The 12,220-nt window shown below is 38.4% G+C and overlaps 1 pseudogene; it reads left to right on the plus strand.

Annotated features, from left to right (window-relative positions):
- The first annotated feature begins 3,952 nt into the window (after window positions 1–3,952).
- Window positions 3,953–4,296, plus strand: LOC105822451 (annotated as a pseudogene).
- The last annotated feature ends 7,924 nt before the right edge of the window (window positions 4,297–12,220 follow it).

A 12,220-nucleotide genomic window follows, 5' to 3' on the forward strand; every position in this document is an offset into this window, starting at 1 on the left:
ATACACGGCAGTTCAGGTCCCACCACATCCACGTGCCTTTATCCCCTTCGCTCACATAGCTTGTGTGCTTGCTCCTGATGTCAATCTTCTTTCTCTTGTCCACAGCTACCCTGCTGTTGGTATATTGTGCCACGTACCTGAATCCTGAGGAAGTCACACTTCTTGATAGCCAGCATCGAAATACTCTCAGTTTTACATTAAATGACAGCATCAAAATTCCAATATGCTTTGTCCAATTAAAGATGCAGGGGAGTGAGGGTCCACGTAAGCAGTTTCACAAATTCAGGGAGAAGACATGACTTGGCCAGAGCAGGTATGAATCAATACAAAGGTGGGACTTTTAGTTGTGTTTGAAGATTTGTGTTTACTTCCCCCAAACCCATATCAATAACATTACAAAAAGAAATTTTAAAAAATGCTAAGCAGCCAAGGGAGGCTGCTTATAAGACTCCAGCCACAAGAGTGCAGAGTGAAATACCAACAAAAACAGGATTAGGGGAAAGGGTGGAACTGGATGAGAGAACACTCATGCCCAGGCACACACTTGCACGCACACCAATATTGCACATATTACCATCTTTTTCAGGGCTTAGCTTCGGAATACTTGGAAGGCAGGTTTATGTCCTCCAGGCAAGAGATTAGGCAACTTCCCCTGGGGAAACCGAATATCCCAAGGGAAACCCCATTCCCTGCACATACTGACATTTAAAGTTCTTCCAATGGAAAAAAGGTAAATAAAGAAATAAACAAATAAGTGACCAAGACATTTGAGGAAAGCCACACCTTTGAAAGAAATAGACCGAAAGAAACTAATATAGAGAAGAAATTCAAAAGAAATAAACAAATAAGGAGCAGAAAAAAAATGTTTTAAGCTAATATTAATTTCCATAGAGAGATAAAAGAAGATACATTCATGAAACAAGACACTACTGTTTTGTGAGAGCTCTTGGGAATTCTAAATGTGATAGCAGAGATTAAAAGCTCAGTAGAAGGATTAAATAATAAATTCGAAGAAATCTCCCAGGAAGTATAAGAAAAAGACAAAGAGACTGAAAAGAGAAAGAAGATTTTAAAAAATATTAATATAGAGAGGATCGATCCAGGAGGGCCAACATCCAGAAAGAGAGAATAAAGAAAACAGAATGAGAGAAAGAGCATGAACGAGAGTATGAGTGAGAGCAAGACAGAGAAACATGGAATCCTGTGTGTACAATGCAGCTCAAATTCAGTTAAAGCTGATGTAACTTAGCATCCCATAGAATGTTGAGTTCTAAGCCAATGATGGCAAAAACAGAAAACCAACAAAATGTACAGTACAGAGTCCTCAAAAAACTCAAGAACTGGCTAGTCCCAGATAGTACTTCTGAAACTGAAGTTTAAGACAAAAATAAAAACAAACCTAAGAAGGGCCTGGTGAAGGCTGTTCGAAAAGCAATCAGAGCCTCCGTGCCCTCTCTCAGCCACATCATTAAGTATTTCTTCTTCCCCAGAAAAAGCATTTTTATTCTTTGAAGGAACTGTTTCTGGACTGGAGGTCAACAGGCATGGTGGTTGATTTGAGAACAGTACCACCAACCAGAGCATTTGGTGACCAAAAAATGCTGAGGCCCCCAGCCCTGTTTCCCCAATCGGCTACCAAAACACCGAAAGCATACTTGTAACCTTGGAAGGAAATAAGAAATGTTTGTTTCTGGGGAATCTGATTAGCTCAAGGGGGAAAAAAAAAAAACATAACATACAAGGCTGAATCAAAAGTTTCGAAAACAAACAGTGTCTCCAGCTTACCCAACGGTGACGCTCAAAATCAACAAGCCCTGTCTCAAGCTGAGCGTATCCAATCACTTTTTTAGTCCTCTACTCTAATCCTGAGCAGACATCCAAAGGTTACCAAATATCTAAGGAAAGTCCAGGACGAGAGGACTAGAGAACAAAACAAAGCAACTTGGAGGCAACAAAATACACAGTGATTAAAACTTTAAAAGTATCATGAGAAGACCCTGCATAGCAAAAACAATTTTAGGCAATAAAAACAAAATGGGAGGTATCAATTTACCAGACTTTAAACTTTGTGAGGCCTTATAAGGCTGTAGTAATATAGGCTGCAGCCTTTATAAGACTGTAGTAATCAAAACAACTTGGTACTGGCACAAAAATAGAGCCATTGACCAGTGGAACAGAACTGAGAACCCAGATATAAAACCATCCTCATATAGCCATCTAATCTTTAACAAAGCAGACAAAAACATACACTGGGGAAAAGAATCCTTATTCAATAAATGGTGCTGGGAAAACTGGATAGCCACATGTAGAAGACTGAATCAGGATCCACACCTTTCACCCCTCACAATCAACAATCACAATCACCTCTCAACAAATCAACTCTCACTGGGTAACAGATTTAAACCTAAGGAGTGAAACTATTAGAATTCTAGAGGAAAATGCTGGAAATACTCTTCTAGACATTGGCCTCGGCAAAGAATTTACGAAGAAGACCCCAAAGGCAATCACAGCAACAACTAAAATAAATAAATGGGACCTGATCAAATTAAAAAGCTTCTGAACAGCCAAAGAAGCTGTCACAAGAGCAAACAGACAACCTACAGAATGGGAGAACATTTTTGCATGCTACAAATCCAATAAAGGGCTGATGACTAAAATCTACTCAGAACTCAGGAAAATCAACAAGAAAAAAAATCAAACAACCCTATCAAAAAGTGGGCAAAGGACATGAACAGAAACTTTTCAAAAGAAGACAGAATAATGGCCGAAAAACATGAAAAAATGCTCAACATCTCTAATCATCAGGGAAATGCAAATCAAAACCACAATGAGATATCACTTATCTCCAGTGAGACTGGCCTTTATCAAAAAGTCCCAAAACAATAAATGTTGGCTTGGATGCAGAGAGATAGGAACACTCATACACTGCTGGTGGGACTGCAAACTAGTACAACCTCTGTGGAAAGCAATATGGAGATACCTTAAAGAGATACAAGTAGAATTACCATTTGATCCAGCAATCCCATCACTGTGCATCTACCCAAAAGAACAAAAGACACTCTATGAAAAAGACACCTGCACCCGAATGTTTATAGCAGCACAATTCACAATTGCAAAGATGTGGAAACAACCCAACTGTCCATCAGTACATGAGTGGATTAATAAAATGTGGTATATGTATACCATGGAGTACTATTTAGCTTTAAGAAACAATGGTGATACAGTACCTCTTGTATACTCCTGGATAGAGCTGGAACACATTCTACTAAATGAAGTATCCCAAGAATGGAAAAACAAGCACCACATGTACTCACCATCAAATTGGTGTTAACTGATCAACACATAAGTGTACATATAAGAATAACATTTATTGGATGTTGGACAGGGGGGAGGGGGGAGGAGGGGATGGGAATATGCATACACAAAGAGTGCAATGCGCACCACCCGGGGGATGAACACGCTTGAAGCTCGGACTTGCGGGGGGCGGGCAAGGGCAACATACATAACCTAAACATCTGTACCCCCATAATATGCTGAAAAAAAAAAGTATCATGAATACTCTCAGGGAAATAAGAGATAATGGTATACCTTTGAAACAAGACTAGGAAACTATAAAAAGGAACGTTAAAGTTACAAAAAGAAAGATGTATTAGAAATTAGTAAACATGTTGATAATAAAGAAAAACTTAAAAGAAGGATCAGAAAATAGAGTTGAAGTATCCTCCTAGAAAGGAGAGTAAAATGACAGAGGAAAAAACAGGAAAAAAAAAATGAAGAGATTAGAGAACCAATCCAAGAGTTCCAATACCTGATTAACAAGAGTTTCCGAAAGAATGAACAGAAAACCAAGGGGAAGAAGTCATCAATAAAATAATTCAAGCAGTTTTCTGGCTCCTGGGCCAACTTGGTGGCTGCTCTTGGTTGGGGGTCACCCCACACCTAAGGCAGGAAGATGGTAGCCACGAAGAAGACCAAAAAGTCACTGGAATTGATCAATACTAGGCTTCAACTCATTATGAAAAGTGGCAAGTATGTGCTGGGGTACAAGCAGACTCTGCAGATAATCAGACACCGCAGAGCAAAATCGGTTATCCTTGCCAACAACTACCCAGCTTTGAGGAAATCTGAAATAGAGTACTATGACATGTTGGCCAAAACTGGTGTCTACTGCTACAGTGGTAATAGCATTGAATTGACCACAGGGTGAGGAAAATATTACAGAGTATGCACACTGGCTATCGTTAATCCCGGTGATTCTGATATTAAAGCATGCCAGGACAGACTGGTAAAAAGTAAATCACACAAAATTTTTCTTTATTAAAGCCTGCCAGAGGCTGCTTTAAAAACAAACAAAGCTATAATTTGACCTCAAACTCCTGGGCTCAGGTGATCCTCCTGCCTCACCCTCCCAAGTAGCTGGGACTACAGGTGTGTATCACCCCACCCAGCTGATTTTTTTTTTTTTAATAATTCTTAAAGACAGGGTCTCAATATGTTGTTCAGGCTGGTCTTGAACTCCTGGCCTCAAGCAATTTTCCTGCCTTGACCTTTCAAAGTACTGGGATTACAGGTATGAAGCACCACAGCTGGCCGGAAAGATTCTTTTTAACCTGACTGCTGGAGGATGTTCTCTGCCAAAACAAGAGAGTAAACCAAAAAAGAGAAAGAGATGAGAGATCTAACTTGGGAAAAAAACATAGGGAATTCCAAGGTTGGTAGTGAAGGAAAGTCTCAAGATGACAGCTGTGCAACAGCCTGGAAAGCCCTCAACCTGAGAGGAGGAAAGGGGTAGTGGTGGGGTGTAGGCTCTACTGAAGAGAAGGAAGGAAGTGACAGACCACCTAATGTTGGCCTGCCTGTTAGAAGGTGGGTACAAAGAAAATTAAGCAGATGAGGAGAAGAGGCAACTATTTCAGGAAAAACAAGAAGAAAAAAAGCAACCATAGTCCACGGTGCTCAACTGGAAATTGTATTTGCATAAACAAGTTATGTAAACACAGAAGTTTATTTAATCGAAAATTGTATTACCTTGGGAGGCGGGCACAGGAACAAAGGGGAGTGTGGTGTAAAATTTAGATGCTCATCTATCACAATAGGTAATTTTGTCTAAAAGTCACAGTTCTATGCAAATCACCTTGAAGTACTGAGATGTATACACCAGAAGAAATGGCCAAAAGAATCAAAAGTGGTTGCCTCTAGGAAGGGACAATGTAAGAGTGTGAGGAGGGATGCAGGGAACCACTGTGTTTTGTTATAAACTTTTAATACTATTCAACTTTTTAAATGATATGTATACCATTGATAAAATGATTGATTTTCTTAAAATATGTTATATTTTTTCAAAATGGAAAAACCAATGAGTCAACATGGTGATGGACTATCAATTCCTTCAGATAAGGGGCTAATTTTATTCTCCTCTTTGCCAGAATCTGCCTCACAGAGTGGGCACTCAACAGATGTTTGTCATCTGATGTTTGTCATTTGATGGCATCATTGATCAATTGAAACAAGCTGTCGAAAATATTAATGGGTTTCTTGAGCTACTTTGATAGAAAATTCTAGGAAAGAAATTAATAGCTAACATTCATTAAACACCTACTATGTGTCATTTGCTGTTTTAAGTGCTGGGTATGTGTCACATGCTTAATCCTCACAACAATCCCATTAGGAAAATATTGGCATTGTCTCCACTGTATAAAAAAAGAATCTGGTGGACAGTGAGGTTGTATAACTCACTCCAAGACCCACAGCTAGGAGTGTCAAAGCTGGCTCTAAACCCAAGCTGGTTGCCTCTGGAGTCTCTGCTCTTAACAGACAAGCTTTATAGCCAAGGAGATGTCCTGTGGTCAGGCCACAGCTGGAATATTCTGTTCTGTTTTGGACACTCACACATGTACACACACACACACACACACACACACACACACATACACACACATACTTCAAAAGGGGGATGTAATCACAGGAAGTTGAATAGGATATGAGGAGACTAAAAACCACGAAGGTTGGTGTGAGAAATAGGAATAGTTTTTTTATGATAGTCTAATCATGCTTGAAGGGGGATGATAAGAAGAGGGATTGAACTTGTTTTTCATGTCCCAAGGAGTAAAACCAGGACCAACAGTAGAGATTATTTGGAGCTATATTTTAATTTAAGGAAGAACTTTTCCAGAATTCCATGAGAAATCAACTACCTTAGAAATAGTCCCATTACTGAAAATCATAAGCTCATAAAGCTCCAGGGGTACAAGAAACTCTAAAGAGATTTCATCTAATCACCCTGAGGACACTTGGATCAGCTTCATAGCATCCTCCTAAAAGGTATTCTCAAATAGTCCAGAGACAACACACCCAACGGCACAATTTTTTTTTTTTTGTCAGAGTTACACATGCACACAGTTGAAGGGGTTTGAATAGTTCTATAAGTTTTATTAAGAAAAACAAAAGTCCTTCCCTTCAGGCATCCACTTTTAATTTTTTTAAGTAATTCTTTTAGAAAGATATACATCTATATTTCAAAATAACATGCTCATATTGCTATGTCTTGAATTTTCAGTACTAGGCTTTCTCCATTAACTACACACAATGTTAGATGAAGATTTTGTTCTTTCTTTCCCCACCCGCAATATACATACACATCCTCTACATCTTTTTATTATTCCAATATAGTTTGTGTAGTGATTTTGGTTAGATCAGTATTTTGTGTTCACATTATTATACTACATAAATATTATTTAAAGCTGAGTCATGATGTAAACCATGATTATTTTTCCTTTCCTATACAACTCTGTGTTTCCCCTGAAGTGAATAAAACATCTTAGTTTTTGCCTTTGCTTGGTTTTCTACGTACTTATCAGCAGTTAGTTCAAACCCCTAATTTTCTGCCAAATGTCTGAATTTCTTCTTAAGACATTCAGACAGTGATATTCTAGCCATTTCACCTCTTTGAACAAGCCTCTCTCAGAGCCTCCTGGGTTGTTCTACTGTGGACTGGTTACCCTCCAAGCCTTGCGCAGAGTGGCCATCTGAGAGCTTCCTTTAGCAACACCTGGAGATTCCCTTCACCTTTCTCCCATTTTCGGTATCTCCTGTCCTTCTGTTTTTTGGTTTTCTCCATTGTTTTAGTGGTACTAAAGAGTAGCTTCTTGAGAAAGGTTGTGTGGGAAGTAAATTTTTGAATCTTTTCCAGACTAAATTTGTCTTTATTCTACCTTATACTTGATTCAAAATTGTATTCTAGCTTCTAGTGTGGCTGTTGAGAACTCTAGAGTCATTCTGATAGCTGGTTCTTTGTATATGACCTGTATTGTCCTACTTGAAGATTTTAAGATCTCCTTGTCTTAAGTGTTCTGAAATTTCACAATGTGATCTTGGGTGTAGGTCTATTTTCTTATATTGTGGTAGGTGTTCAATAGGCGATTTCAGTCAGGAAATCATGTCTTCCAGTTCTGGGAAATACACTTGAATTACTTTGTTGATAATTTCTTCTCTTTAGTTTTCTCTGTTTCCTCTTTCAAACACTCTTATTCAAATACTGTACTTCCTGGATTGAACTTCTAATTATTTTATCTTACTTTTTTTCTCTCGTTTTCTATCTCTTTTCTTTCTATTCTAATTTCTGAGATGTTTCCTCAACATTCTCTGCCAACCCTTCTATTCAAATATTCATTTTTGATGTTGTTATTAATTCCTAAGGGTTTGTTTTTGTTCTATTAGTTGTGTGTTCTAGCTTCTTATTTTCGTTTTTCAGTTAAAATATTCTATTTTCTATCTCTAAAAATATTAATTATTATTTTCCTTGAAGGTTTCTTTTCCTTGTATAATCTCCCCCCGACCCCAAGTTAGCTTTCTCCAGGTATTTCAGGTATTTATTTGACTGTTTTGGTCTCTATCTTTCATTTGAGGCTGTTCACAGTGATCTGATATTCCTTGGTTGTCTGCTCTGTAATAAAGGCATTAAAAAGCTAAGGAAGCTCTGACTTTTGAATGTGGCCTGTCCAATTTTGGTTACACTGTAAGGTAATCTAGCTGAGTTGTTTGTTAGGGAACCATCAGGTGTTTCTTCTTGAGCTGGTCAGGTACGCCAGAGTGTACTCTTCTGTTCTCTTTGAAAGTTGGGAGTCCTGGCTGACAGAGTTGAAGAGCCCAGGGGTGTTTTTAGATAATACCTCTGCCACTGCCCTCACCTATGCTTGGATCCTCTGTCCGAAGACTGTGTTTTATCCTTTCCAGAGGAAAAAAACTCCAGGCTTCTAGAGTTGGAGGTTGGAGCAGGGATGTAGCAATAATCTAGTATCTCTGAATTGTTGGAGGGAGGGGTTCAGGACTCTAACTACTTCTGAATTTTTCTGTCAGTCACTTAATTTTAGGCCTTCCGCTTCACTCTGATCCATAAGTAGCTGGTGCTGCCCATTTCAATGCCTCTGAGGGATTTGAAGTTAAGATCGAAGAATTCACAACTTTACCTACTACAAGTTTAACACTCATTTTTCCTAGATCTGTTAAGTCAATTACCACAATTACCATTGCCCATCTGCTTTCACCCTCACAATTGGCCTCCTCTCTCATTCTCCTATCCTTGAGGGTTTGTGCCCTTTAAAAACAATCTTTATTTTAGTTTTAGTGGTTTGGGGAGGGAGAAAGAACTAAAAGATGTGTCCAATTTGCCATCTTTTGCCCCCAAATCTCCTCCATTCCATTTTTGGGCAGTTATGGCAGAAAGTTCCTTCCTATTGGTGTGACCTCTTTGGAGAAAAACTGGCCATTCTATCAAAATTTTAAATGCAAATAACTTTTAATCCAGCAATTCTACTGCTAAAATTGTTCTAAATATATATTCATAAAAGTTGGGCAATATAAATTCATAATATATAAATATACAATAAATGTACATAAATATAAATACATGAAGAAACAAATAGGAAATAATCTAAATATCTATCAGCAGAAAAATGAAAAAATAAATTATAGTAAGTCATCCCTCAGTATTCATGGGAGCTTGGTTCCAGAACCCCAAATCCTAGGATAATCAAGTTTCTTGCATAAAATGATGTCGTATTTGCATATATCCTATGCACATCCTCCCACATACTTTAAATCATCTCTAGATTACTTAGAATACCTAATACAATGTAAATGCTATGTAAACAGTTGTTATACTGTATTGTTTAGGGAATAATAAGAAAAAAAGGTCTATGCATGTTCAGTACAGACACAACCATCCATTTCTTTCTGAGTATTTTTGATCTATGGTTGGTTGAATTCACTGATGCAAAACCCGCAGATACAAAGGCCGACTGTATATGCATATGATGTGAGACCTTCCAGCTGTTTAAAAGAAAGAGGTAGGTCTGTGTAGAGGCAGACAAGCAGAGAAACTAAAGACTATGAACTCTGAAGCCACGGTTCATAAGCCAGCTTTGCCACTGCATGACCACAGCCAAGTTCCTTAGTTTCTCTCTCTTCTGGGCATCTGTAAAATGGAGTTGAACTAGTTTCCTATGCTGTATGACAAATTACCACAAATTTAGAGGCCTAAAGCAGTACATATTTATTATCTCACTGTTTCTGTGAGTCAGGAATACAGGCAGGACTTAGCTGGGCCCTCTGTTCAGGGTTCCACATAACTGTAATCAAGGTGTCAGCTGATATGTGTTCTCATCTGGAGGAAAACTGCTTTCAAGCTCACTCAAGTTGTTCGCAGAATTCACTTCCTTGTGTCTGCAAGACTGAGGGACCCAGCTTCTTGCTGGTTATCAGCTAAAGGCCAACCTCAGCCCCTAGAGCTTGTCCTCAGCTTCTACAAGGCACCTTCAGTTCCAAGCAACATAGTCACTCCATTGAGTCAGCATAGTTTCTAAAGCTAGTCGGCTAGCAAGACAGAGACTAGTATAATGACTTGTACAATCATGAGAGTGACACTCATCACCTTTGCCTATTCTATTAGTTAGAAGAAAGTCACAGGTCCTACCCCCCTCAAGGGGAGGGGATTATACAAGGATGTGAACCCCAAGAGGCAGATACCATTTGGGGGGCCACCCTTGGATCAATCTGCTCCAGAGGTTAATAACAACAGAACAAATCTCAAAGGGCTGTTGTGAGGATTGAATGAGTTATTATATAGAAAGCAATTAGGCAATGCCTGGTTTATAGTTAGTGCCAAATAAATATTAGCAATTATTATTTTTATCATCATCACACCTGATGATTTATAAATATATTGAAGGAATATTATAAAGTGAAAAAGCAAGTTGCAGGACATTAGACAACATAATCTCTTTTATTTAAAAATTGTAAAACATACAAACATATGTTTAAACATAAGTATAGAAATTTTCTGTCAACTGTTAATTTTATGGGGCAAAATAAGGCTTCAAGAAGAATAAAGTACCTCTCTATATTGTATTGAAATATGTCCCATATTTAAACTACTGGTGACTATCACTTGGTCACTCTTCAATGAATGAGCTCCAGTTTTGCAGTGTTTGTCAAAAGGACTGCTATGAGCATTTGTAATAGGAGAATTCTTAATTGCGAAGGAATTTCCTGTGCTTTGAGATCATTTAAATGCCAAGGCCTCTGCCCACTAAGAGCCATCAGTGCCCTCCTACTCCTGTGACAACCCAAAATGCCCTCCACCATATTTTCAAAAAGCTTTTGGGTCAATGGCGAGGTTTTCTGTCCCTGGTTGAAAATCACTATGACCCTTTAAAAAAATGGTACCCAGAACTGCTGCACAGGTGGGAAGGTGGCGTGTCCCAGAACACTTAAGAGCCCTTCAAACACTGAGATTCGAAGAAATTACTCATCCAACCCAACTGTATTTTGGCTGCTCAGTCCACCAGTGCCTGTAGAAACTAGAAATTTTCTTCTAAACCCACACTTCTGGGCAAGATCCTAACCTCCAAACCTGTTTAATTCAATTCAGCAATAATTTATTTGGATTTTATGCACAATGCATTGGACTTGATGCTATGAGAGGGAAAAAAATGGAATTTTAAGTTACGGTCTCTCTCTCAAAGAGCTTCTAGTCCAGTTGGAGTGGATAAGATGAACCTATCAGAAACAGTAGGAAACAATACAAGGCAGAGCATGATTAAGGGCCACACTTCTTCTACCACCAGTGATACCACTTGCTAATGTTTCTTTATGACTTATCCTATGGCTCCTTCATGGTTTTCCACCTTAAGAGAAAAAGAATACATCCATCCCACACCATGGCAAAGGGGAAGGGTTATCCAGATTAATTTAGGCCCATCATGACTTAGTCTAGGAACAAGTGTGGATCTATCCCACTAAATGTCAGGAGTGTCCCCCTCCAGTCATTGTGACAATCATGAAATGTCCCCACACATTTTCAAATACCTTTGGGAGTTAAGTACTGCAAAGGTTGAGAACTACTTTGTTTTTTTAAAAGGTAGCTGCTACACAGTGGAAGATAAGCAGAATAGAATTTGGGGACATAACTATAAAATTCAGTCCTATATCATCCCCATTTTAGAGGTGAGAAAACTGAGGCTCAGAAAATCTAAGTAACTTGCCCAAAGCTACTTTGTGATCAAAGGCAAGTCTTTAAACCTCTCTAATTCCCAACTACTTCTTATTTTTTTATTTCAAAATATTAAGGGGGTACAAATGTCTTTGTTACATGTATAGCTTTTATAATGCTTAAGTCAGGGCTTTTAGTGTGACCATCACCCAAATAGTGTACCCAATAGGTAAGTTTTTACCCCTCCCCCTTCTTGATTTCCAATGACCTTTATATCTCTTTATGCCCATGTGTGCTCATTGATTAGCTCCCAAATATTAGAAAGTACATGTAGTGTTTTTTTTTTCCATTCCTGAGACACTTTGCTTAGTATAATATTCTCCAGTTCTGCCCAGGTTGCTGCATAAATTATTTCATCACTTTTTATGGCTGTGTAGTACTCAATGGCATATATATACCACATTTTCTTAATTCACTCATGAATTGATGGACAGTTTAATTCCACATCTTTGCAGTTGTGAATTGTGTTGCAATAAACATTCTAGTGCAGGTGTCTTTTTGATAAAACGACTTCTTTTCCTTTGGGTAGATACAGTGGGATCGTTGGGTCAAATGATAAGTCTACATTTATTTCTGTTTTCCATAGAGGTTGTGCTAATTTGCAATCCCACCAACAGTATGTAAGCTTTCCTTTCTCACTACATCCATGTCAGAATCTATTGTTTTTTGACT

This window comes from Propithecus coquereli, unplaced genomic scaffold (genome assembly GCF_000956105.1).
Source record: "Propithecus coquereli isolate 6110/MARCELLA unplaced genomic scaffold, Pcoq_1.0 Scaffold61, whole genome shotgun sequence".
In the NCBI taxonomy this organism is placed as follows: Eukaryota; Metazoa; Chordata; class Mammalia; order Primates; family Indriidae; genus Propithecus; species Propithecus coquereli.